Raw genomic sequence first — 27,039 nt, 5'->3', positions numbered from 1 at the left:
ACATCACTAGGACCTACTTCTTCCTAGAATGTTTGAGTGTTTTCTGGAAAGAGAGGCTGGACAGGTGGTGGAGCCACCTGGGGTTTTCTAAGGAGCCCTGACCAATCCCCAACTGGGATTGGCAGGGGGCAGGCCTCCTTAAATACCCAGAGTCAGCCCAGCTGAGGGGGAGTTGTTTGGGAGGAAGTTGGAGATGGAGTGCTAAGCTGTCGGTGGCCTTGGAGGGAGCCCCCCAGTCTGTAGGTAAGGGGTGACCTTGGACCTTTGCTCAGGTGCGGACAGGACCCTCCTACAACAAACAGAGGTGTCCTGGCCAAGAGGAGCAAGGAGAGGACAGCGGGAGAAAGCACTGCCGTGGCAAGCCTCCAAGGAGGAACAACAGGTCACAGCCAAGAGGGCTGGTGAGTGAAGCATAGTTGAATGGACTGGAGAGACATGCCTCAGAGGACTGGGAGATTTCAGTCTGAGATGGGTGTAGAACCAGAAGAGTGGACTGGGGAGGCACGCCTGAACTGGACTGGGGAGGCACGGTTCGGATCGTTCCTCGGATCAGGAGTCACGGATCGGATAATTTTTCGGATCGGCAAAAAAAAAAAAAATAATAATTCTCCCCCACTGTAATATACACATCTCCCCCCCCACTGTAATATACACATCCCCCCCCACTGTAATATACACATCTCCCCCCCACTGTTCACCCCCCCACCAACTATAGTACCCACTCGGTGCAGACACCCCCCCTCCTCTCAGTACAAGAGACCCCCCTCCTCTCAGTACAAGAGACCCCCCCTCCTCTCAGTGCAAGAGACCCCCCCTCCTCTCAGGGCAAGAGACCCCCCCTCCTCTCAGGGCAAGAGACCCCCCCTCCTCTCAGTACAAGAGACCCCCCCTCCTCTCAGTACAAGAGACCCCCCCTCCTCTCAGTGCAAGAGACCCCCCCTCCTCTCAGGGCAAGAGACCCCCCCTCCTCTCAGGGCAAGAGACCCCCCCTCCTCTCAGGGCAAGAGACCCCCCCTCTTCTCCGGGCAAGAGACCCCCCTCGCCTCAGGGCAAGATACCCCCCCTCGGGCAGTAGACACTCCCAGCGTGTGTCCCACGAGTGCGGGCTCCTCCTCTGTGGGTGTAAACAGGGCCGCCGGGTGTACCAAGATGGCCGCGGCTCCGGAGCTAGGCCGAAGCCGCCGCCTTTCCTAATGTTATTCCTGTGGCTTCCGGAGCTAAGCTGAAGCCGCGGCCTTTCCTAGCATTATGGCCGCGGCTCCGGAGGTACGCCGAAGCCGCGGCCATAACGTTAGGAAAGGCCGCGGCTTCGGCCTAGCTCCGGAGCCGATGCAATCCGCGGATCACAGTATGTTCCGATCCGAAGGGGGTGACCCGTTCGGATCACGGATCAACTGTGATCCGTTGCACCCCTAATTCTTCTACATATTTTGTGTAAAAAAAAAAAAAAACACAATAAGCTTATATTGATTGGTTTGCGCAAAGGTTATAGCGTCTACAAACTATGGGAAAGATTTTTTTGGCATTTTTATAATTTTTTTTTACTAGTAATGGCGATCTGCGATTTTTAGCGGTACTGCGACATTGTGACAGACAAATCAGAGACTTTTGACACTTTTTTGGGACCATTGGCATTCATACAGCGATCAGTGCTATAAAAATGCACTGATTACTGTGTAAATGTCACTGGCAGGGAAGGGGTTAAGACTAGGGGGCGAGCAAGGTGTTAAATTTGTGTTCCCTCAGCATGTTCTAACTGTGTGGGGATGTGAGTGACTAGGAGAGAAGACATATAGTTTTTCCTGCTCAATAGGTAGAAACAACATGACTCCTCTCCTCTGACAGCACAGGGATTTGTGTGTTTACACACACAAATCCCTATGCTGGCGCTCGTGCACGCGATCGCATCACTGGCAGGCATCGGTGATGGGGGCTGCAGTGAGAATCACTGCACTGTTTATCAGTGCAGATTCCCCCTTTCAGGAAAGCCACTTATAAGCTCTCTTCTACTCACGTGCTGTCAGCGTAAGTGGAGGAAAGCTGACAACCCACAATTGCTAGATACGCTGTGATCAGATGTTATTGGACACAGCTGATCACATGGTAACGAGCCTACGTCATAGGCTCTTTACCGTGATTGGAGATTTGGTGTGTCGAAGCGACACACCACATAACTGATCAGCGTGCTGTGCGCCCCAGGGGGCGCTCACAAGCGGCTTGTTCTGAGGGACATCAGCTTAGAATAGGAGAGCCACCATCATTTTGCTATAGGCTGCGAGGGATGTGGTTAACCATTTCCCAACCAGCCACTGTGATTATACTGCTGCAGGTCAGTTTGTTCCTACAAATCGCCGTATCTGTATGTTGGCTCCTTTAAGAGCTATAGCAGGTGCGCGTGCACCCCCTGCATGGTGGGGGAGCTGATGTGCCTGGCCGGCAACCGTGATGTCCGCTGGCCACCCGTGATTGCTCCACAGAGAGCCAGAATAGGGATCTGTCAATGTAAACAAACAGATCCCCGTTCTGACAGGGGAGTAGAGAGATCTGCTGTTCCTAATGATCAGGAAAAGCGATCTCTCTCCTTCTCCAGTCAGTCCCCTCCCCCCACAGTTAGAAACACCTCCCAAGGGAACACTAAACCCCTTGATCACCACTAGTGTTAACCCCTTCCCTGCCAGTGACATTTTTTACAGTAATCAGTGCATTTTTATAGCACCGATTGCTGTAGAATTGTCACTGGTCCCAAAAAAGTGTCAAACGTGTCCAATCTGTCCACCGCAATGTCGCAGTCCCGCTAAAAATCGCTGATCATCGCCATTACTGGTAAAAAATAATATATATAATAAAAATGTCATAAATCTATCCCCTATTTTGTAGATGCTATAACTTTTGCACAAATTAACATACGCTTTTTGCGATTTTGTTTACCAAAAATATGTAGAAAATACATAATGGCCTAAACTGATGACATTTTTTTTTTTAATTATAGCAAAAAGTAAAAAATATATATATTTTTTTCAAAATTGTCTGTCTTTTTTGTTTATAGTGCAAAAGATAAAAACCACAGAGGTGATCAAATACCACCAAAAGAAACTATATTTGTTGTAAAAAAAGGACGTAAATTTTGTCTGGGTACAATGTCACACGACCGCGCAATTGTCAGTTAAAGCGATGTAGTGCCGTATCGCAAAAAATGGCCTGGTCATTAAGGGGGAAAATCTTCCTGTCCTTAGGTGGTTAACCGGTTAACGACCGGCTCCTGTACATATACATTGGCAGAATGGCACAGCTGGGCAAAGCGACGTATATTTATGTCCCTGCCGCAAGCTCCGTGACCGTGCCCGTGGGACCTGCGGACTCTGTGTCTGCCGGTGTCCGGCGATTGGGTCACAGAGCTGCAGAATGGGGAGAGCCAAGTGTAAACAAGCATCTCCCCGTTCTGCCTAGTGACACTGTCAATGATCGTCTGTTCCCTTTCATCGGGAGCAGCGATCAGTGAGGTGTCACTCGTAGCCACGCCCCCTAACAGTTAGAATCACTCCCTAGGACACACTTAACCCCTATCTAGCCCTCTAGTGGTTAACCTATTCACTGCCAGTCACATTTATACAGTAATCAGTGCATTTCTATAGCACTGATCGCTGTATAAATGTGAATGGTCCCAAAATAGCGGCAAAAGTGTCCGATATGTCCGCCATAATGTCACAGTCATGATAAAAATCACTGATCGCCGCCATTACTAGTAACAAAAAAAAAATATTAATAAAATTGCCATTGCAATTTTTTTTTTTTTACCAAAAATATGTAGAAGAATACGTATCGGCCTAAACTGATACAAAAAAAAAAGTTTTTTATATATTTTTGGGGGATATTTATTATATCAAAAAGTAAAAAATATAGATTTTTTTGCAAAATTGTCACTCTATTTTTGTATATTGCGTAAAAAATTAAAATCGCAGAGGTGATCAAATACCACCAAAAGAAATCTCTATTTGTGGGAAAAAAAGAACGCCAATTTTGTTTGGGAGCCACATCTCACGACTGTACAATTGTCGGTTAAAGCGACGCAGTGCCGAATCGCAAAACCTGGCCCCCGAGTCCTTTAGCTGCATTTTGGTCCGGGTCTTAAGTGGTTAAAGCGATGCAGTGCCGAATCGCAAAAAGTGGCAGCGAAATGGTCCGGGGCTGAAATGGTTAAACAATATATTTAAAACATAACTGTATTCTTCTACAATAAAGTCTGTACATTTGTTTCATTTTGCACATCTTTCTTTTTGCTGAGGTACCATAACGCCCAATACTCAGGTTTAGGATGACAGTACAGTGTGTAGTAAAATATATGTGTAGCAGCCAGGGATTCTCTTTTTCGAATGAAATATTTTTATGGAACAGGAATTCAGTTTCCCCCCCACGCAATGGATTTGGTATAGTCCGGGGAAGACTGTACGGTTGCTAGGAGACAGCCTCAGCTTGTCTATACCGCCACGGAGTGAATGGGCGGGCTTTGTGTGTGCTGAGATTCAACGTAACGTCCTTCGGATTGGAAGCCCCGAAAACACCGGAGCCTCGGGGGGTGTAAGGAGCACCGTCACAGAGGAGGTAGGTCCGCTCCTTCCACCCGGTTCCTATTAGTTACTTCTATTGGTGGCCTTAATCGAGCTGTGATTGAGCGCTGATTAGTAGGGCTGAGCCCAGCTCTCCCTCATTGATATGAATGGAGGAAAGTGCTGAGGAGAAGTTGTCACAGTTCAGGGGGGGACAGTAGGTGTGCAGGGGGCAGAGCAGCGCCTATTCTTCTGGAGGACAGTCAGGCTTCTAGTAAGGTTGCAGACATTGTGACCCCCAATAGGTACCTCAGGATCATTTAAACAAAGTTCTCCAAAAAAAGTTTATTTTACTCTCTTCTATAAAACATATCCAATAAAAAAAATCGCAAAAATTAAATTTCTTCATCAGTTTAGGCCAATATGTATTCTGCTCTATGTTTTTGGTTAAAAAAAATCCCAATAAGTGTATATTTATTGGTTTGCATAAAAGTTATAGGGCCAGATTCACGTAGAATTCCGGCGGCGTAACGTATTGCATTTATGTTACACCGCCGCAAGTTTTACGGGCAAGTGCTTGATTCACAAAGCACTTGCCTGTAAACTTGCGGCGGCGTAGCGTAAATCCGTCCGGCGCAAGCCCGCCTAATTCAAATGGGGCGTGTATCATTTAAATTAGGCACGTTCCAGCGCCGAACGTACTGCGTATGCTCCGTTTTGAAATTTCCCGCCGTGCTTTGCGCGAAATGACGTCGCACCGACGTAATTTTTTGACCGGCGACGTGCGTTACGTCCTTTCTTATTCCCAGGCGACTTACGCAAAAAAAATTAAAAATTCGACGCGGGAACGACGGCCATACTTTAACATGGCAAGTCTAAATATAAGCCAAGAAATAGCAGCCTTAACTATACGCCGGGAAAAGCCAACTAGCGAGGACGTAAGAGAATGCGACGAACGCGCGTACCTTCGTGGATTGCCGTAAACAGCTAAGTAGCATACCCGACGCGGAAAACGATGCAAACTCCACCCAGCGGGCGCCAAAGTATTACACCTACGTTCCGAAGGCGTACGAAGTCGTACGCCTGTCGGATCGAAGCCAGAAGCCGTCGTATCTTGGTTTGAGGATTCAAAGTAAAGATACGACGCGGCAAATTTGAAAGTACGCCGGAGTATCAGCAGATACGCCGGCATACTTCTTCTGTGAATCTGGCCCATAGTGTCTAGAAACTACGGGATAGATTTTTTTTTTTACTAGTTATGGCAGTGATCAGCGACTTCTAGCGGGACTGCGACATTGCGGTGGATACTAACTGACACTTTTTGGGGACCAATGACACTAATGCAATGATCAGTGCTAAAAATATGCACTGTCACTGTACTAATGACACTGACTAACATCAGGCGATCAAAGGGTTAACTGTGTGCCTAGCCAGTGATTTACTAAACTGTGGGAGGTGCTTTTGCTAGGGTAAGGCATGTCACTAAGACCCCTTTCACACTGAGGCGCTTTTCAGGTGTTTGACTACTAAAAATAGCAGCTGAAAAGCGCCTCTCATGCCTCCCCAGTGTGAGAGTTCGAGTGCTTTCACACTGGGGCGGTGCGCTTGCAGGACGGGGAAAAAAAGTCCTGCAAGCAGCATCTTTGCGGCGCTTTGGGAGCGGTGTATACACCGCTCCCAAAACACCCTGCCCCTTGAAATGAATGGGCAGTGCTGCCGAAGCGCCTGCAAAGTGCTTAGACAGCGACGCATTACAGACACTTTTAACCCTTTCTTCAGCCGCGAGCAGGAGTTAAAAGTGCCCCGCTGGTGGCTGAAATGGGCTGCTAAAATTGTGGCAAAGTGTTGCTAAAACTAGCCGTGCTTTACCACTAACGCACCCCTGCCCCAGTGTGAAAGTAGCCTACAGGCATGTCACTGATTTATGTATTCTGAAAGCAAACACTGTTGCTGTCAGAATAAAGAGATCAGTGCTGCAACTAAATGTCATTACTGCAAAGCAAACAATGGTTAACAATAAAACATTAAAGGGATTGTAAAGGTTTGTTTCTTCTTTTTTTTTTTTATAACAACAAGTGTTTTGCACAGAATGGCCCCGATCCTCCTCTATTGGGCTCCCCCAGCAGCGCTCCTGGCTCTTCCTCTTCTCAGGTGCCCCCACGGAGAGCTGCATTCCTTGGGGGCACTTGTGCGAGTGCCCTCCCAGGTCCTGCTGCTGCATCCATTGACACGGACAACAGAACTTGGCCCCGCCCCTGGCTCCCGTGTCAATGGATTTGATTGACAGCAGCGGGTTCCAATGGAGCTGGTCTCGTCCCCGTCGCTGGAAAGATCGGGTTTAAGTATGTACAAGGAGGGGGCCCTGTGGGGCTGCTGCACTACAAAAGGTTTTTCACCTTAATGCATATAATGCATTAAGGTGAAAAACCTTGAGGGTTTACAATACCTTTAACTCAATAAAACAGCAACTTTTTTTTTTTTTCATTCCAATCTGTGCCAAAAAAAGAGTAAAAATCACATGCCCAAGCATAGAAGTGATCCGAGTTGTAAAGGTTGAAGTTTTTTTTATCTGAATGCGTTCTATGCAATAAGATAAAAAGCTTTCTGTGTGCAGCAGCCCTCCTTAGCCCCCCTAATATTTACCTGAGGTCCCTCTCTGCCAAGCGATGTCCTCAAGTGTCTTAGCTGTCTGAGATTCTCCCTCCTGATTGGCTGAGACACAGCAGCGGCGTCATTGGCTGCCGCTGCTGTCAATCACAGTCAGCTAGCCAATCAGGGGGGAGTGGGGGCCGGGTCGGGGCTTCGTGTCTGAGTAGACACAGGGATCTGTGACTTGGCTTGGGTGCCCCCATAGCAAGCTGCTTGCTGTGGGGGCACTCAACAGGAGGGAGGGGCCAGGAGCACAGAAGAGGGACCCAAGAAGCGGAGGGCTGGGGCTGCTCTGTGAAAAACCACAGCAACAGAGCAAGAAAGTATACCGTGTTTGTTATTCTTATAGGAAAAAACAAGACTTTACAATCACTTTAACTGTAGTGGTGAAATAACCTCCTGCAGCGATGTAGCCACTGATTTCTGTAGTCTGAAAGCAAGCACTGTTGCTGTCAGAATAAAGAGATCAGTGCTGCAACTAAATGTCATTACTGCAAAGCAAACAATGGTTAACAATAAAACATTAAAGGGATTGTAAAGGTTTGTTTCTTCTTTTTTTTTTTTATAACAACAAGTGTTTTGCACAGAATGGCCCCGATCCTCCTCTATTGGGCTCCCCCAGCAGCTCTCCTGTCTCTTCCTCTTCTCAGGTGCCCCCACGGAGAGGTGCATTACTTGGGGGCACTTGTGCGAGTGCCCTCTCAGGTCCTGCTGCTGCATCCATTGACACGGACAACAGAACTTGGCCCCGCCCCTGGCTCCCGTGTCAATGGATTTGATTGACAGCAGCGGGAGCCAATGGTTCCAATGGAGCTGGTCTTGTCCCCGTCGCTGGAAAGATCGGATTTAAGTATGTACAAGTAGGGGGCCCTGTGGGGCTGCTGCGCTACAAAAGGTTTTTCACCTTAATGCATAGAATGCATTAAGGTGAAAAACCTTGAGGGTTTACAATACCTTAACTCAATAAAACAGCAACTTTTTTTTTTTCATTCCAATCTGTGCCAAAAAAAGAGTAAAAATTATATGCTCAAGCATAGAAGCGATCCGCCCCCTGACTACCCCTGCCCGCATGCTTCGGCATATACTAGATTGTAAGCTCTAACGAGGGCCCTCTGATCCTTCTTGTATTGAATTGTATTGTAACTATAATGTCTTTCCTGATGTTGTAAAGCGCTGTGTAAACTGTTGGCGCTATATAAATCCTGTATAATAATAATAATAATAATAATAATAATAATAATATACGCTTTTTTTTTTTTTTAAAGGAGTTGTAAAGGTTGAAGTTTTTTTTATCTGAATGCATTATGTGCAATAGAATAAAAAGCTTTCTGTGTGCAGCAGCCCTCCTTAGCCCCCCTAATATTTACCTGAGGTCCCTCTCTGCCAAGCGATGTCCTCAAGTGTCTTAGCTGTCCGGGATTCCCCCTCCTGATTGGCTGAGACACAGCAGCGGCATCATTGGCTTTCGCTGCTGTCAATCAAAGTCAGCTAGCCAATCAGGGGAGAGTGGGGGCAGGGCCGGGTCGGGGCTTTGTGTCTGAGTGGACACAGGGAGCTGTGACTCGGCTTGGGTGCCCCCATAGGAAGCTGCTTGCTATAGGGCACTCAACAGGAGGGAGGGGCCAGGAGCACAGAAGAGGGACCCAAGAAGCGGAGGGCTGGGGCTGCTCTGTGAAAACCCACAGCAACAGAGCAAGAAAGTATACCGTGTTTGTTATTCTTATAGGAAAAAACAAGACTTTAAAATCACTTTAACTGTAGTGGTGAAATAACCTCCTGCAGCGATGTAGTCACTGATTTCTGTAGTCTGAAAGCAAACCCTGTTGCTGTCCGAGCAAACAGATCAGTGCTGCAGCTGAATGGCATACCTGCAAAGCAAACAATGGTTAACAATAAAACACTGTAACAATAAAACATTACAGTATAGTATATAGTACAGTAAAACCGTAAGAACAAAACATTAACTCAATAAAACGACAACTATTTTTGGCTTATTTATTTAATTTTTTTTACTTTTTTGTAACAAAAAAAACATTAAACGTTCCAGGCTTGTTGTCTCTCAAAATGCGATAGCCAGTTTCCTGACTAACATCTTTCTAGACCCTGTTGCCCTCTCACAGAGCTTGTACATTTTGACACCTTATCTGGCACGCTTGCTGGGGAGAAACTGTTTGAAAGCAAGGTTGCCAGAAAACGTAATGAGGGACTCTTCCACGCAGACAGCTTGTTGGGGCGTATACAAGGCTGCAAAATTCTGGTTTAAGTGATTTACGAGGGGCAAAATTTTGTGAAGCCAATCATATCCATGGTCACCCTGGGGACGACAGAGTTCATTGTCATTGAAGTGCATAAACCACATGATATACTCATATCTAGCCCTGGTTATGGCAGCAGAGAACACGGGCATATAATGAATTGGAAAGAAAAGGAGGAGAGAGAAGCGCCAAGCCAATCCTTTTAACAGCTTAGGAATTTAATTAGTATATAAGTATAAAACAACTCTAAAAACTTGCGTGAAAAATGTTGGAGCACTTGCCGAGTGCTGGGGGCTTCCACATGCAGTGTCACAGCAGCACAGGAGGACCGCCGGGAAGTATCTATTGAGGGATCAACGAGCGCCGTTTGTATAATGAATTGGGTCAGTGGACCAATATGGCCGCAACTCATTCTTTTTAGTAATGCCAATGTTGAGGGATAGGCCCAGAAAAATCTTAAATTCAGAAACAGTAATACATTTCCATGCAAATTGTCTGGCAACGTTCAAATGTGGGTTTTGGGCGATAAATTGATTGGCATATAAATTGCTTTGTCCACAGCGTGAAAAAAAGCTAAAAAAAGAAAAAAAAAAAGAAGGGGAGGTAAATCTGCTGTTTCCACCAAAAATCCAGGTTGGCCAGTGAATGTGGGAAGTACGGGCACTGCAGAATTTGCGGGCTCCCAATCAGGAAGATCAAGCGCAGCGGGGAATGGCACTATGGGCACTACGGGCCTGTGTTTAAATTCTTGGTGGCTGCGGGACACTACTTGTGCTTTCCACCACACCAGTTTGAACTTCACTTATGAGACTCGCTACATCACTAAGTGTTGCGGCAGTGCTGGTTTGTCTATGACCAGGATGTACTAGGCTGCTGGTGCTCACCAGTTCACCAAAAGGTAGGCGCTAGTACTGGCACTCTGCTGCATATGGGAATCCTCATGCAATCAGGGAACGGGGTAGGGTACGCCTGAAGTTAGCTTTGATGACGAAAGTAGAGATCCCTGCTATCAGTCAGGCCGCGTACACACGGTCGGACAAAAACGATGAGAATGGACCGAGATTCAGTTTCATCGGTCCAAACCGACCATGTGTATAGCCCATCGGTCTGTTGTCCTTCGGTCCAAAATTTTAAAACATGCTTTAAAATCGAACCGATGGCACGCTGCCCAATCGGTCCAAACCGATAGTTAGTACAGAAAGCATCAGTTCAAAACCCGCGCATGCTCAGAATCAAGTTGACGCATGCTTGGAAGCATTGAACTTCGTTTTATTCAGCACGTTGTGTGTTTGACGTCACCGCGTTCTGACCCGATCGGTTTTTTGAACGATGGTTTGTACGCACATCAGACCATCAGGCCACTTCATCTGTGAACCGATGGAAATGGCCGTCGGACCATTCTCATCGGTTTGGAATGACCGTGTGTAGGCGGCCTCAGGGTGCCGCCACTCTCTACAGGTTCGTATGCTGAGCCTGAATCTGACAGTGAGGACTCCCCATCACTCTCATATGTCATCCTGTAGGCCAGTTCACCAGTGTACCTTTGGCCAATAAATTTACAGGTACCTAGTGTGAGTCACAGGTAAAAAAGCGCTTGGCTGTCAAGGACTGTTTAAACCGCTACAAATACTATTTACTTGCTAGCGCTAGCAGATATCAGGCCTGACACTGCTAACGCTGCAGTTTTGTGTACTATGTATCAGACGTGACAGTGATATACTGACACTGCATTTGTTGAGGGGCGGGGGGAGGGGTTAAACGCAGGTGCTGGCAGGTGTCAGGGCTGGTCCTGCTAACACTGCGTTTTTGGGAACACTACACTATTGGGGACTTTAGTATAGTTCTGATCTGATCAAAGATATTGATCCCTTCAGACTATACTAGTAATGGAGGTGTATAGTGTCTCTGTGTTAGTGTTAGGCCCCGTACACACGACCGGATCTGTCCGCTGATATTTGTCTGACGGACAGTTTCAGCGGACAGATCCGGTCGTGTGTACAGCCGACCGGACCGGATTCCCAGCCGAGCGGACTTTTTCCAGCGGACTAAAATTTTCTAGCATGCTAAGAAATCTGTCCGCTGGAAACCTGTCCGACCGATCGCCATCCCTCGCATGCGTCGTACTGATTCGACGCATGCGTGGAAGCTTTGAACTTCAAGGCCGCACACGTCATCGTCGTGGCGACGGCGCAGATTTCTGTCTGATGGTGTGTACAACCATCAGACAGAAATCTCCGGACGGACATGTCCGCACACAACCCCTACCCGTGAGCGCGGATCACGTACAGGTATGTGATTCGGCACAGGGAGGTCGGTTGGCAACAGGTTAAGACTGCTGGCTATGCCTGCCCTTTTCCACCCCTTGATTTCAAAAAGTTGTACCACAGTTTCCATCAATGAAAAGTCCATGGAAGAAGCGGACCTTTCTTTCCCTTCTCTGTCCTCTATTCATAGAACGTGTACCCGGCGCACCCAAAAGTGGCAGATTCTCTTTTTATCCAATGGAAGTCCTATGTTTTGGAGATATGTCCCCGGACATTTTTTCTCAGGACACTTTTGATTGTCACATGTAAAGTAGAACTTTGATCAGAAAATTAAGTCCTGCTTGATCACTTTAGGCTGGCCCCTTTTGCAAGTATAGCTATGTAAAACATAAAAAATGTGTGTCTAAACTGTTTAGAATCAAGTTATACACTGTCTCACCCTGCTCTGCACATGCTCAGTTGCTCTATATTTTCGGCATTGTGCCAAAAACCAGAGACACTATATGCTGATTTGCTGTACACACACAGCTCCCGGTTCTTGCTCTGTAACGAGCGTTCACGGGTGCCGGCTGTGATCACCCCCACCGAGCACGCGCGTGGGGACCAGGGGCGAATGGGGGGTGCGCGTGCCCCTATTGGCTGATTCGCGAGATGGCGTATAGCTATGTGATCTCGCGCAGCCGAGCCGACCTGACGCCGGCGGCTGGTCGGCAAGCAGTTAAAGGCTTTCTTTTGAAAAAAAATAAAAAATGTCGTACTCAAGCTCTGGGCAGTAGTTTTGCACAGGGCAGCCCTAGTGTTTTTAAAGGGACAGTGTAAAAATAAAAAGTAAAAAATAAAAATGTGTTTGCGTGCAGAAGCGAACGCATACGTAAGTCGCGCCCGCATATGTAAACAGTGTTCAAACCACACCTGAGGTATCGCCGCGATCATTAGAGCGAGAGCAATAATTCTAGTAAAATACCTCCTCTGTAACTCAAAACTGGTAACCTGTAGAAATGTTTAAACCTTGCCTATGAAGATTTTTAAAGGTCAAAGTTTCTCATCATTCCACGAGCAGGGGTATTTTTTAAGCTTGACATGTGGGGTATCTATTTACTCTGCGTAACACCCTTCCCTGTAACTCTACTCTGGTAATTTTTAAAGTGTTGCCTATGGAGATTTTGAAGTACTGTAGTTTGGAGCCATTCCACGAGTGTGCACAATTTTAAAACATGATATGTTAGGTATCTATTTACTTTATTTACTTGGCATAACATTATATTTCATATTATACAAAAACATAGTGCTAACTTTGAATTTTTTTAAATTTATGTCCGTGTGACATAACATATTGCAACGATCGCCATTTTATTCTCTAGGGTCCCTGCAAAAATATATATAATGTTTGGGGGTATTAAGTATTTTTCTAGCAAAAATATTTGGATTTTAACTTGTAAGCAACAAGTGTTTACCATATAAGCCCACCTTGCCCTGTTATATAAAGAAATCCATAAATACACGTAACTGTCCCCCTACAGTTTAAATTTACAAGTTTAACATAAGCCACGTTCAGGAGACATATTTATAATAATAAAAAGCCAGAAGCCCTCTGGACAAGCAGTATAGAATCCAATGTGGGCTCTCTTACAATTTCTTGGATACAGTGGCTTCATTCGTTTTCTTTTTTAAAGCGGAGTTCCACCAATATAAAAGTCAGCAGCTTTTATATTGGTGGAACTCCGCTTTAAAAAAAAAAAAAAAAATATAAAAGTCAGCAGCAGAGGGAGCTGTGGTGGCTCAACGCGATTGGCACTGCGCTGACAAGCCATTCACCTCTGCAGCTAGCGGTTCGGATCCCGGTCTCGGCATGTGAATTGAGTTTGGTGATCTCAGCCCGGCTCCCGGTGGGTGTGCTATGCGAGGTAAGCCTGCGCTTAGTACGCCCACCCCCCTCCCACAAAAACCACCACACTTACACGCACTCAAAATTGGGTTAACATGCACGCACGTTGACCACGCGGTCTCTAAAAAAGAGAGGGGCAAACCCTCTCACTCCCTTATAGGGAGTCCCTCTGCCCCGTTGGGCTTCAAAGCGGAGCAGGTAGGGCGAGCTGTGTGGGAGGACCCACTCACACACCCGCCATTGCCACCCGGGGCAGAAAGGTGGCAGATTGCCTCTGGGGGAGGCCTGCCTACTCCCAACTCCTGCAGTCCGGCTCTCGAGTACACGCACAAAATACACTTTAAAAAAATAAATAAAAAATAAATAAAAAAAATAAATAAAAAAGTCAGCAGCTACAAAAAGTGTAGCTGCTGAATTTTATTAATCGGACACTCACCTGTCCTAGGGTCCAGCGATGCGGGCGTACGAAGCCTGGCTCGTCTCCCCTTCCTCTCCGCGGCCCCCGGCATCGTGACTGTGGGCACACAGCCAGGCACGCACTGCGCATGCGCAAGCCGCGCTGCGCTCCGTGATTGGCCAGGAAATCATCTGGGACCTGTGATGTGTCCCAGATGATTGCCGAAAGGGAGGGGAGAGAGGTGAACTTTCTTCCGGCGCTGCGGTGCCCCGGGAGGAAGTGGGAGCTGAAACCCTCTAAAAAGAGGTTTTCCGCCACCCCCCCCCAAAAAAATGACATGCCAAATGTGGCATGTCAGTGGGTCACCGTCCCTTAAATCGGAAGTTCGATTTTTGGGTGGAACTCCGCTTTAAGGCCTTTCACTTTATTTTCACCTGGTAATCTGACCAGTAAGTCTCTTATTTTTCAACTTCCTTTACCACACCAAGCTGTCCAAATACAGCTTTAGATCAGGGGTGTCAAACTCAATTTCATCGTGGGCCGCATCAGCATTAAGATTTCCCTCAAAAGGGCAGGTTGTATCTGTAAGATTAGATGTCCAGCACATCCCCCTCCCCTTTACATTAGATGTCAAGAGCCACCCCATCAGAAGTTGAGTCCCCCACTCTCCCTTACATCACAGTGCACCCCCCTTTCCTTATGCTGCTGCTGGGAAGAAGCTGGATGCATTGCTTGAAAGTAGAAAGTAAGGCCTCGTACACACGATCGGTTAACCAGAGGACAACGGTCTGAAGGACCGTTTTCATCGGTCAAAACCGATCGTGTGTGGACCCCATAGGTTATTTAACCATAGGTTAAAAAAAAGCCAACTTGCTTTAAAATTTAACCGATGGATTCCTAACCGATAGGTCAAAACCGATCGTTAGTAGGCACAACCATCGGTTAAAAATCCAAGCATGTTCAGAATCAAGTCGACGCATGCTTGGAAGCATTGAACTTCGTTTTTTTCAGCACGTCGTTGTGTTTTACGTCACCGCGTTCTGAGCCGATCGTTTTTTTAACCGATGGTGTGTAGGCGCGACGGACCATCAGTCAGCTTTATCGGCTAACCTATGACAACGGTCCTTCAGACCGTTCTCATCGGATGGACTGATCGTGTGTACGAGGCTTAAGGGACTGGAGGAGGACCAGAGGTGGGCTGGAGCTCTCCTGCAGCTGCAAGAGAGGGGCGAGGGCCACATGAAATGGCCTGGAGGGCCGGATTTGGCCCGCAGGCGTTGTGTTTGACATCTGTGAGTTAGAGGGTTGAGATAAACCATTTATCACTGACAGGAGTGCTTACATTTGTCAGTTCTTAATTATTTTTGTAAAATCTTTATCCCAAAAGAAAAACATTTTTTTCCCTGTAACTGCTTATAAAGTGTTAGCTGGATCTCACAGGGGGGGAGAAGATCCCCTACTAGCTGTCAAAACTCAGGGGATGGGGAGGTGTGCAGGGCCAGTGCATTTATAACATATTACATGTTGGGTGAAATCCTCCTTTAATGATTACACAACTGGAATTCATGGCGGGCTTTTTGTATTTGCACTTACATTTTTGACATGTTCCCATTTCTAAATAATACATTTTCTCACCATTATTTTACTATCTTGTTACTCCAGTATTGTCCTTGTTCTACTATCACTAGAAATGTTTTAAATTGTACATACCCACCTTTTTGTTGAAGGCATGCCTAAGCAAAGTGATAGATTCATAAATTTTGTATAGCGTAATTACAGGCTCATTACATCAGTCGTACAATAGAGCTTCAGATAGGGTTGCATTCTTCTAAATGGAATGAATTCTAAGCTTGGCAGAACACTTCCAGCTTCCGTAATAATATCTCGGTTCCTTGGCTGGGACTCGGTGACAGAGCTGAACTACAGGTTATAAGAAAAAACAACCCATCGAGTAGGTAAGTCATTTTATTTATTTGTTTTAAATTTTTTTTATTTTTTTTTGTTCTTTATGCGGAATCTTATGGCAATTCCTCACGAGGGATCATCTAATTCAGAGTACGTCACATTAGGTGATAGAATGGAGAATAGGAAAAATACATCCAGCATTCCCGGGAAACCACAGCAAATTATAAATCAATTTGTTTTAATCTAAAATACTTATTTAATGTAACGTTCCTTTAGTTCTTGGAAAATCCGGTGTTTTGGAGGTCATTGCACTTCCCTGTATGTTTTTTGTATGTTTTAGACCAGTCTCTCTTAATATTATTTTATTTAATTACTGTAACATCAGAGAATTCTAAAGTGCTTATGATGATTTTTTTTATATCTGAACCCCCCCATCATTTAATTTTTTCTGCCAGTAGCCACTAAATTGACCAATTAAAGGTCATGTTTTCCAAAATTTTACCTTTTTGGAGTTTTTCTGTATATTTATTTACAAGAAAATGGAAACTGTTATTTTTAAATATAAAAAATAATCGAGCAATACAACCTATATGTATCAAATATATATTTGTTTTCTAAATGAACAAACATGTGTAGTAGTATTGTACATATCGTATTTCCATATAATCTTTGGAGGAAGACTTTTCTAATCTAGTTTAGGCATATAATAATAACCTTTTTAGGTGCAATTTTCTCTGGGGTGTGGGGAAATGTTTAAAAAGAAGACCTATTGTTAGTGTATTAGGTCTGGAATCAGGTCAAGGTTAAAACGGAAGCAACTGTTCAGTTGTTGTTTTGTGTTTATTTTTATTTTTTTACATTTTATGTGCACTTGATTCTCAAGTCTGTAGATTGCATGTTTACCTGTGCAGGGTGGTTGACCATTCTGAGGTTTGCATTAAATGCGCCAAATTAAAAAAAAGGACAGTATTCAAAACTGGCAAATGTAGCTTTTTTAAATGCTTTTAAAGTGCAAAGGAGGGATTTGGGGGTCTTATAGACCCCAGATCTCTCCATAAAGAACACCTGTCATTGCCTATTACTGTCACAAGGGATGTTTACATTCCTTGCGACAGAAATAAAAGTGATCAGATACAGTCTAAGAGACTGGTAAGGGGTACAGTGTGGTACTGCAGTTAAAGGGGTTGTAAAGGTACATGTTTTTTTCCTAAATAGCTTCCTTTACCTTAGTGCAGTCCTCCTTCGGACGGATGGATCCGGTGAGTCTATACAGACCAGCGGATCCATCCGTTGGGATGGATTCCAGCAGATAGATTTGTTTAGCATGTCAGCAAATATTCGATCTGCTGGAATCCATCCCAGGGGAGAAATATCCGCGGAAACAGATCCGCTGGAGTGTACACACCATAGGATCTATCCGCTGAAACCCATTTGCTGGGATTTTTCAGCGGATGGATTCTATCGTGTGTATGGGGCCTAATGCCCCGTACACACCATCACTTTATGTGATGAAAAAAAACGACATTTTCTGTGAAGTAAAAAATGACGTTTTTGAAACTTCAATTTTCAAAGACGAAGTTGCCTACACACCATCGTTTTTCTCACAATGTTCTAGCAAAGCGAGGTTACGTTCACCACGTTTTTCCATTTGAAGCTTGCTTCATAAGTAGCTTCTAGGCATGCGCGGGTGAAAAAACGTCGTTTTAAACAACGTTTTTGCTACACACGGTCAATTTCTGTGAAGTAAAAGTTGACGTTTTGAAAAACGACACATAAAATTGAAATTTTTTGGTCGTTTTTTAGAAGACATAAAACAACGTTTTCCCCCACACACGGTCAATTAAAGTGACGTTTTTAAAAACGTAATTTTTTTTCATCACATAAAGTGATGGTGTGTACGCGGCATTAGTGTTAGCCACACATAGCATTTTCACTTTTTAGGACAAAAAGTTCAGTTTTGGTCTCATCTGACCAAAGAACCTTCTTCCACACGCTTTCTGTGTCCCCCACATGGCTTTTCGAAAACTGCAAATGGAAAGTCTTATGGCTTTCTTTCAACAATGGCTTGCTTCTTGCCACTCTTCCATAAAGGTGAGATTTGTGGAGTGCACGACTAATAGTTGTCCTGTGGACAGATTCTCCCACCTGAGTTGTGGATCTCTGCAGCTCCTCCAGAATTGCCATAGGCCTCTTGGCTGCATCTCTGATTAATGATCTTCTTGTCTGGCCTGTCAGTTTAGGTGGACGGCCATGTCTTGTTAGGTTTTCAGATGATGGATTGAACAGTGCTCCGTGAGATGTTCAAAGCTTGGGATATTTTTTTATAACCTAACCCTGCTTTAAACTTCTCCACAACTTTATCCCTGACCTATCTGGTGTGTTTTTTGGCCTTCATGATGCTGTTTGTTCACTAAGGCTGGCCATACATGTTACATTTTTTTTGTACAAATTTCCTTTTGATTTACCAAAAACCATATAATATGGAGGTCAAAACTAAACAACACATTCAATTGTATCCAATTAGGCAGGCCCTTGCACTACACAGTTGAAGGCAAATCTAAAGAGAATTTTAAGAAAATTATATAATGTATGGGCAGCCTAAGGTTCTCTAACAAACCTCTGAGGGCTTCACAGAACATCTGTATTTGTACTGAGATTAAATTACCCACAGGTGGACACTTTACTAATTAGGTGACTTTTGAAGACACGTGGTTACGCTAGGTTTTAGTTAGGGGTATCGGAGTAAAGGGGGCTGAATACAAATGCACTCCACACTTTTCAGATATTTCTTTGTAAAAAAAATGTAAATCCATTTATCATTTTCCTTCCACTTCACAATTATGAGCCACTTTGTGTTGGTCTATCGCATACAATTCTAATAAAATACATTTACGTTTTTGGTTGTAACATGACAAAATGTGGAAAAATTTACTTTTTCAAGGAACTGTGTGTGTGTGTGTGTGTGTGTGTATATATGTGTGTATATATATATATATATATATATATATATATATATATATATATATATATATATATATATATATATATATATATATATAATGTGTGTGTCTATATGTATGTATGTATGTATGTGTGTAATGTTAAGAGATTTTAACTAATTCTAGCAAAAAAATGTTGCTTTTTACATTTAGGGGAGAAGTGTCAGAATTGGCCCGGTTGGCATGTAGTTAAACATAACAATGAATATTTTTTATCAGGAAGTGTGTTAGGACTACAGAATGCAACCCTTTTTACTTATCTACATAGTAAAGGTGTTCTGTAGTTCATAGATAAGAATGTTTAAGATATTTCTGCAGAGTCCACAGAAAGTTGTGCGCTTGTAGGGCTTCTGGCGGGTCTAACAGAATTTTTTTTTACACTTTTTGACCAGATTTAACAAAAACCTTTTAAAATTGTATATTTAACAGACCAAAAACAGAGAGCAAATACGTTTTGTGTTTTTATAAGTTCTATGTTGGGGTTTACATGCACTTAAAATTAATCTGATACTTTCTTATGCATTTACTTGGCATTTACATTTTTCAAACAATGGCATACTCAATGAGCTTTGTCTGAGCAGGTGGCGGCACAAAAAGCATATTATTATTTTTTCTGTACATTTTCGAAGTTGCTTAAAATCATCAAGGCGGTCTTTTTGACTGCTAGTTCCCATTCTATACTGCAGAAGTGCGGGTATCTGTAATTAAACAAAGACCGCGAATGCTATTTAGAAGTGCACTGCAACAATTTCACTGTTACAATGTATTAACACCAGTTCTTGTTTACTTTGATCTGTACATAATATCAAATAACCTTACAAGTGAAACAAAATATTTGTTTGTTTTTTAAATTTTACTTATTCAACAACTGATTGAAGTGGTTGTAAAGGCTGGAAGTAATTATTTTTTACCTTCATGCATTCTATTCAGTGTACAGATCCCCCCTCAGACCCCCCAATACTTAAACCCCATCACGATCCAGCGATGTGCACGAAACCCGAGGCTCTCCCGGGTCTCGTCGTCTTGATTGGCTGAGATACAGCAGCAGAAAATAAAATAGTTTACTCAGGCAAACCCCTCCCTCCCACAGAGCTGATTATTCTGTGATTGGCCACAGCCAAAGTGGCCTGTCCTGGAGGCAACTTTAAGTGGTGTTGTAAGTTGCTCCAAGTCGTGCTGAAGTCGCTCTGCAAAGTCGCCCTGTAAATCAGGTTGCCCCTGTGTTAACCGGCACATAGTGTCATTATAAATTTGAAAAATACAGAATAATACTAGATTTGTATCTATTATCTAGTTCAGGGGTCTCCAAACTGCGGCCCCATGGCCAGATGCAGCCCTTTGCTTGCCTTTATCTGGCCCTTGGAGCACAATCCCTCCCACTGATACGAGACCCTATTCTGCCATCTGACACCGACAATGAAGCAACATTTCTCCCACTGACTTTACATTTCATATAAAATAAAATAATTGCAGAGAAAATAAAGTTGTCTTTGAATATCAAAGAAAACTTTGTCCTTGACAAATTATATATTTTTTACTTCAATTAGGTAAAGTATATGTGAACCCTCACCTTGTAAAGAACTCATTCACTTTAAAATAGAAATGGAAGGTAGAACATTTTTGTGTGTGTGTGTGTGTGTGTGTGTGTGCATGTACAGCGGGTAAAATAAGTATTTCTAGGTAAATATATTTTCTAAAAGTATGTGGAATTACGTCTAGGTAACAAAGTTACATTCGGCACCTCATCCGTGATTAGTAAATGAGGGAGAACTGATTTTTTATTTTTTTAGGGGGATTATAGCGGTGCCACAAAATTTGAAAGAAATGCTTACATTTAAAACATATAAAGTTTAGTTGCATATTTTAAAAGATGAATATAAACGATTCTTACACATATCAGTACTGTGGTCAAAAGGTTTCCGTTGTGTGGGTTGTCATAAGGTAGTGTCTAGTCCCAACATGTTTCAGAGATTTTCATTAATGAAGAGGGACTGGTGGGTTCCTTTTCTATACAGAAAGCCCTCAGCAAGCAATACCATTTTGCACGCCTCTGTTATGCCTTGATAGGTCTTCCATTGGGGTGCAGCCCTTTACTCCATGGGGGTCAGGCGCTGCTCGGTCTGGTGTGTGGTTGCCTGGTTCCCAGGCATGCCCTCTTTCTTGCCTCCAATGCAATTTTACCAACGCACAAGTTCCTGCACAAACATCTGTATCCTAGATTGGGGGCTGAAATGACCAACGGCTGTAACCGATTGCAATCATGAGAAGGAAGTGTCACCAGCACAACAGGATCTCCAAAATTGGGTCCAAAACTTTAACCACATAGTATCAAAAAATAAAAGCAACGTTTTGGAGCCATGCAGGACCCCTTCATTAGGCATGTGACCTCTTTCTTGTCGATGCTTCTCCACTGGAGCCGCCCATGCGGCCTCATGAGTCTTGTAGTCTGGCAGTGGATCCGAACCTCAGTGCATGCGCAGTGGTGCAGTTTCGTCCATGCTCATCTGGTTACGTCAGACGCTGCATGAGCGGGGGAAAAAAGCCGGCACCTCCAGCGTGCCATCTGTGGGAGTTTTAGGGCGACCCGTGACTGCTTCATTTACATTTAAGGTAGGAGATATGGACATCCATTCTGGGATTGATCCAAAGTTTTCACTTAAAAAAATTGGGACCACTTTAGTGTCAACTAGTTGTGAATTGTTGGAAGACAAATAAATAGTGTTGAGATTACTCACCTTGTTGATTGTGACTGAAGAAACAATAAAAGGTGAAGGAGAGGTAGGTGTGGCAGGGCCAGTTGCCAAATCTGACACCAGTGCATGGGTGTTCAGTACAATCTTAGGTGAAAGGTGAGGAAAAGTAGATAACCGTGAAGATATATGTTTAGGATGAACCGACTGTGGTCGGCGATTAAGGACAGACCCAAAAGTGCACTGGGTGGATTCCGTGGAGGTATACTATTTAAGGCCTTCATCTCCCCAATAATACTTGGCTAGTGGCAATTGATATTGAAAGTTTGTATAATACCAATCCTCACATCAGAGGTATAAAAGTTATAGAAAAATCCCATTCAGTGATTGCTAGTAACAGACTCTAAGATGAACTATGTTGCTATTAGACCCATATGTTGCTAATGTCAGATTCAAAATACAACTGGTAATCTACAATCCCTTGCTGGCTATATATGTGTGCGGATTTGCACATTCATAATATAGTATGATAGTCTATCAGTACCTATTCTCTTTGTTCTAGCTGATAATATCCAGACACTGGTCGTTTCTGTATCAAAAATAGGTGCCCTCGTTTTATTCTCTTCATATATTACTTATTAAGTAAGTAAAACAGGAGGCTATTTTAGCCCTTGCTAGGACAAGTTAGTTTGTCCGGTTTCTTTGTGTAACCTTATATCTTGATTATTTTTTATTATTAGCCTGGTCTCCTTGTGTCCCCTGTGGCCGCACGGTGTCCTCCTCCCAATTTGGTGTGGATGGTCCTAGTGGCTTTCATTATGGGTTCATTGGGCAAGCTTGAATTGGATCCAGACAGAGGGCCTGATCCACAAAAGGGATACGCCGGCGTATTTACTGATACGCCATCGTATCCCTGTTTCTATCTATGGAACTGATCCACAGAATCAGTTTCACATAGATAGGCAGAAGATCCGACATGTGTAAGGGACTTACACTGTCGGATCTTAGGATGCAGTACCGCATCCGCCGCTGGGGGCATTTCTCGTCGAAATTCAGCGTCGGGCATGCAAATTAGCACTTACGGAGATCCACGAAGCATTTACGCTTCGTTTTTTCTCCGTAAGTATTAGTTTGCCGTCGCAAAACTAGGGCTGCTTTTACAAAGTGTAAAGTTAGTACACCATGTAAAAGTAGACTCTTCTTTCCCCTGCGCTGTCAATTTTTTTTTTCAATTTTTTTTTTCCCGCCGCATCTCTTTTTTTTCCCGACGCAACTTTTTTTACCCGGCGCGATTCCCAAATTCGGCGTAACGTAATTTCGCGCAATGCACGTTGGGAAAATCGCGTTGGGAGCATGCGCAGTACGTCCGGCGCGGGAGCGCGCCTAATTTAAATGGGACTCGCCCCATTAGATTAGGAACGCCTTGCGCCGGACGGATTTAAGTTACACCGCTCAAAATTTCTAGGTAAGTGCTTTGAGGATCGGGCACTTAGGTAGAGATTTTGCGGCGGTGCAACTTAAATGGCAAAAGTTAAGTTACGGCCGTTTTTTGTGGATCAGGCCCAGAGTGAATAACTATTATGTATTTCAATGTATTTATATATTTGTGTTGTTTGAATTAATGTTTTGTTTGTATATATGATTATGTTTCTAATAGTCTTGGGACTAAGGGTGGTCTATAAATCCCCTGAAGAAGCCAACCCTGGCGAAACATGTTGGGACAAGAAACCACCTTATGACCACCCACACAATGGAAACTTTTTGACCACTGTACTGATATGTGTAAAAATCTTTCATATTTATCTTGATCTAATATGTAAAAGTGTAGCGCTAAACATAAATAAGAATGCACCTGGTGGTGAGTGAACACAGTGCCAAAAAATATTGATAAATGTATTAATAAATAAATGAAGCAAGAACTGAGTGAATAAACAAACAATGAACAAATATCTATAAATGAACCAGATATCAGTGCACTAAAAACAAGTCTCTGATACTGATAAGTAAATAAAAGTTCAAAAGATGATGGTCTCAAATGTAAATATAAAGTGAAAAACTGGATAGAGTAGAATCAACCGCCACCAGCAGGTAAGAGTCCTCCCAACGCGTTTCGTAGCATAGTACATTGTCTGGGGTCAAACGAATACCAGGAAAGCCTCCCTTCATTGGTTCGGTTTGCCATATATCTGTTTGGAATTCAGCTGAGGATCCAGCTTTTAACAGTGATTTTACATCATGCTCAGTTGACCCTTTGAACGTATGTTCTTTAGGGTTCACTGTTTCCGGTAAGCCTCTTACCTGTTGGTGGCGGTTGATTCTAATTTACATTTGAGAACATCATCATCTTTTGAACTTTTATTTACTTATCAGTATCAGAGACTTCTTTTTAGTGCACTTTATATCTGGTTCATTTATAGATATTTGTTCAATGTTTGTTCACCCAGTTTTTGCTTCATTCATTTATTAATACATTGATCAATATTTTTTGGCACTGTGTTCACTCACCACCAGGTGCATTCTTATTAATGTTTAGCGCTACACTTTTATATATTATTAGTTTTTTCCACTTGTTGATTGGTTGTGTTAGCCGCTCACTACCATGGCAGAGCGGAATTATCTACTTTTTCACCATATTTATCTTGATTTGAAACTATGTAAATAAACGTTATATGTTTTATACGTAAGCATTTTTTCAATTTTGTGGCACTGCTTTAATCCCACAAAAAAAACTGTGCTATTGACATACATTTTTCACCACATGTCAGTAACAGTCCATGCAATCCATACATACAAATAAACCAAAAGAAATGGCCTGAGGTAGGGGGGTGCCGGGGGCCGAGTGGAGCCAAACGGCGCTGCTTGGCGCAGTTCAGAAATGTTTGGAAAGATTTGGAAATACTCTGTTCCTGAGCCTTTTTGAGGTTTGCCGAGGTCAGCCGAGCTGTCCTCGGGCCTTTCCATGCGTTTCCGAGGCTCTCCGGTGCGACCCTACCTCTGGCCACATGCAGTATTGCATGTCATTGAAGTCAATGCGGAACAAATTATTTTCGTTACATTGGGGAAACTCGCTTTAACATGCGAGTACTTTGGATTACGAGCATTCTCCTGGACTCGGATTATGCTTGTAATCCGAGGTTCTACTGTATGTGTGTGTGTGTGTGTGTGTGTGTATGTGTGTGTGTGTGTTTGTGTATATGTATGTATGTATGTATATATATATATATATATATATATATATATATATATATATATATATATATATATATATATATATATATATATATATATATATATATATATATATATATATATATATATATATATATATATATATATATATATATACACAATCACACAACCTCTGTTCTCAGCTGCATAAGGGGGTCTGGAGAAGTGGGGGTAGAGAAACAGCAGCACACTGATCTGCCCAGTGAATGACTTGCAGGGGGTTACAGTCTTGACCATCGATGGACAGGCTCACTGCACAGCCAGAAAGCTGACCAAACTGGGAGTGATGTACTCTCACGCCTAGCATAGTCAGTTTGAAATAAGAAAGCAGAGGAACTGGCAGGCAGGAACACCAGGTATTTAACACAAAGGAAGCAATACAAGGAGGACAGGATATTTTCTCGTACAAGTACATGGTACAGCGGGACATATCAGGAATATGAAATGTTGGGGTAATCTACACTTTAATAACAAAGTTATTGCTGATTCAATAGACCTATAGCTAATTGCAAACATTGCTCTGATCTATAAAGGGTATACAGGTTGGTGAGCTAAAGTGGCTAAATATAGTATAAATATTGTTGTGATGGAATAATTGTGTTTTCTACATCTTTATCTTCTCATTAGTATAGTATACAGTGTTTATATGCCACAGGAATATCTGCTCTGTGGCACCTGGTTTGTTGATTTTAAGTAGCGATATAGAGAAATTAAAATACCAATCCATGGACTATATCTGATGTATTAAAAAATCCTCCATAGACTGCAGAAGCCACATCAATATTTGAGACTGTGAAAATGAAGATTACACTGGAAAATTACCCCATCAAATCAGCGCTTTTAATTACAAATGACTTGTGTTTTATCATAGGGCATGCTCATTTATGTATGCATTTGTGAATGTTGCACGTCAACCTTCCATCTAATTAACACAGATTTTTCTCAAGTGGGAAATTCACTTAAATAAATAATTTGCAGTGGGGAATAACTAATTTTAGCACTCTTCTACATTTAGAAGTTATCAGAATAATTATGATACACAATTCTGATGATATATGATCTAAGTAAAATAAAACACCCACAAATGAGGCTGAATTATTAGTCTGAACATAACAGTGATTGGCTTTCCAGACTTATCTGTGATTTCACATCAGAACTGTGTAATTAAAGTGGTAATCTTTGTGATATTAATTACGGTACTGGTTGAAAGTTAAGATTGCCTTGGGTTCTTCACTGATGCACTTTGGGAGTGGAAGTGCCTTGCCTGAGAGACATGGAAGTGTGTTGCTACTACATGCTGGAACAGCTTAAATTTACTGTATAAAAAAAATATACAGTATATAAAAGAATACAAATGTTATATCCAAGTAAAATACCTATTATTAAGGAAGTTTTAAAGTGGTTGTAAACCCAGTTAAACCACTTGTACCTACAGGTAAGCATATAATAAGGCTTAACTGTAGGTACTGTAAATATCTCCTAAATCTGGTTTAGGAGATATTTAGCATATACGATTGCGCCGACGTCATCGGCGCACTGAAGAACTGTATAATGTGTATAATAGGGGTGGTGGCGCTGCCTGTTTCCTGCAAGCGTTAAACCGCAATCTATGAAGACAAATTACCTGGAGTGATGACTAAAGTGTGCAACCCCCCTAATGTATAAGGTGCCAGGTCTCCTGCAATAAATCGTGAGATAATTCACTTCTTATTATATCACGATTTATTGCAGGAGACTTGGCACCTTATACATTAGGGGGGTTGCACACTTTAGTCATCACCCCAGGTTATTTGTCTTCAAACGATTGGCTTCTGTTGGACTGGCTGACATGCACACAGGTCGAATGTCAGCCAATTTTTATTGAAGGGGCCGATGTCTCTTGACATTCGACCCTTGTGTACAGGACTTTAGTCTTATTTTTGTGTGTACCTACATAAATGGCACAGGCCCTTAGAGCTTTTTTTCCCTCATTTTTCTTTCTATTGAACTTATTGAGCTTGTCATGGATAACATAGATGAACTAGACAGTAACTTTGAAACAACTTATGTGAAATCACCTGCACTATGCACTAAATCCGTAATTAAGGCGTGTAAAAAAACAAACAAAAAATAAATAAATAAAGCATAAATGAGTACATCCCAACAGATTTGTCGGAAAACCTAAAAGCCTCGTACACACGTAAGGGTTTCCCGAGGGGAAAATCGAGAACCTGCTCAGTCTTT

The 27,039-nt window shown here is 43.1% G+C and overlaps 1 protein-coding gene across 1 annotated transcript in view; it reads left to right on the top strand.

Annotated features, from left to right (window-relative positions):
• Positions 1-4,467: 4,467 nt before the first annotated feature.
• LOC120937755 (WD repeat containing planar cell polarity effector) overlaps positions 4,468-27,039 on the top strand; it is a 480,161-nt gene continuing 457,589 nt past the window's right edge. Inside the window, exon 1 of the mRNA XM_040351220.1 lies at positions 4,468-4,599. The gene's annotated coding sequence lies outside the window, so the exon portion shown is untranslated. The remainder of the gene's footprint in view (positions 4,600-27,039) is intronic.

Source organism: Rana temporaria, chromosome 4 (assembly GCF_905171775.1).
Source record: "Rana temporaria chromosome 4, aRanTem1.1, whole genome shotgun sequence".
Lineage (NCBI taxonomy): Eukaryota > Metazoa > Chordata > Amphibia > Anura > Ranidae > Rana > Rana temporaria.
The sequence above is the reverse complement of the archived record's forward strand: the minus strand, read 5'-3'. Positions and strand labels throughout refer to the sequence as shown.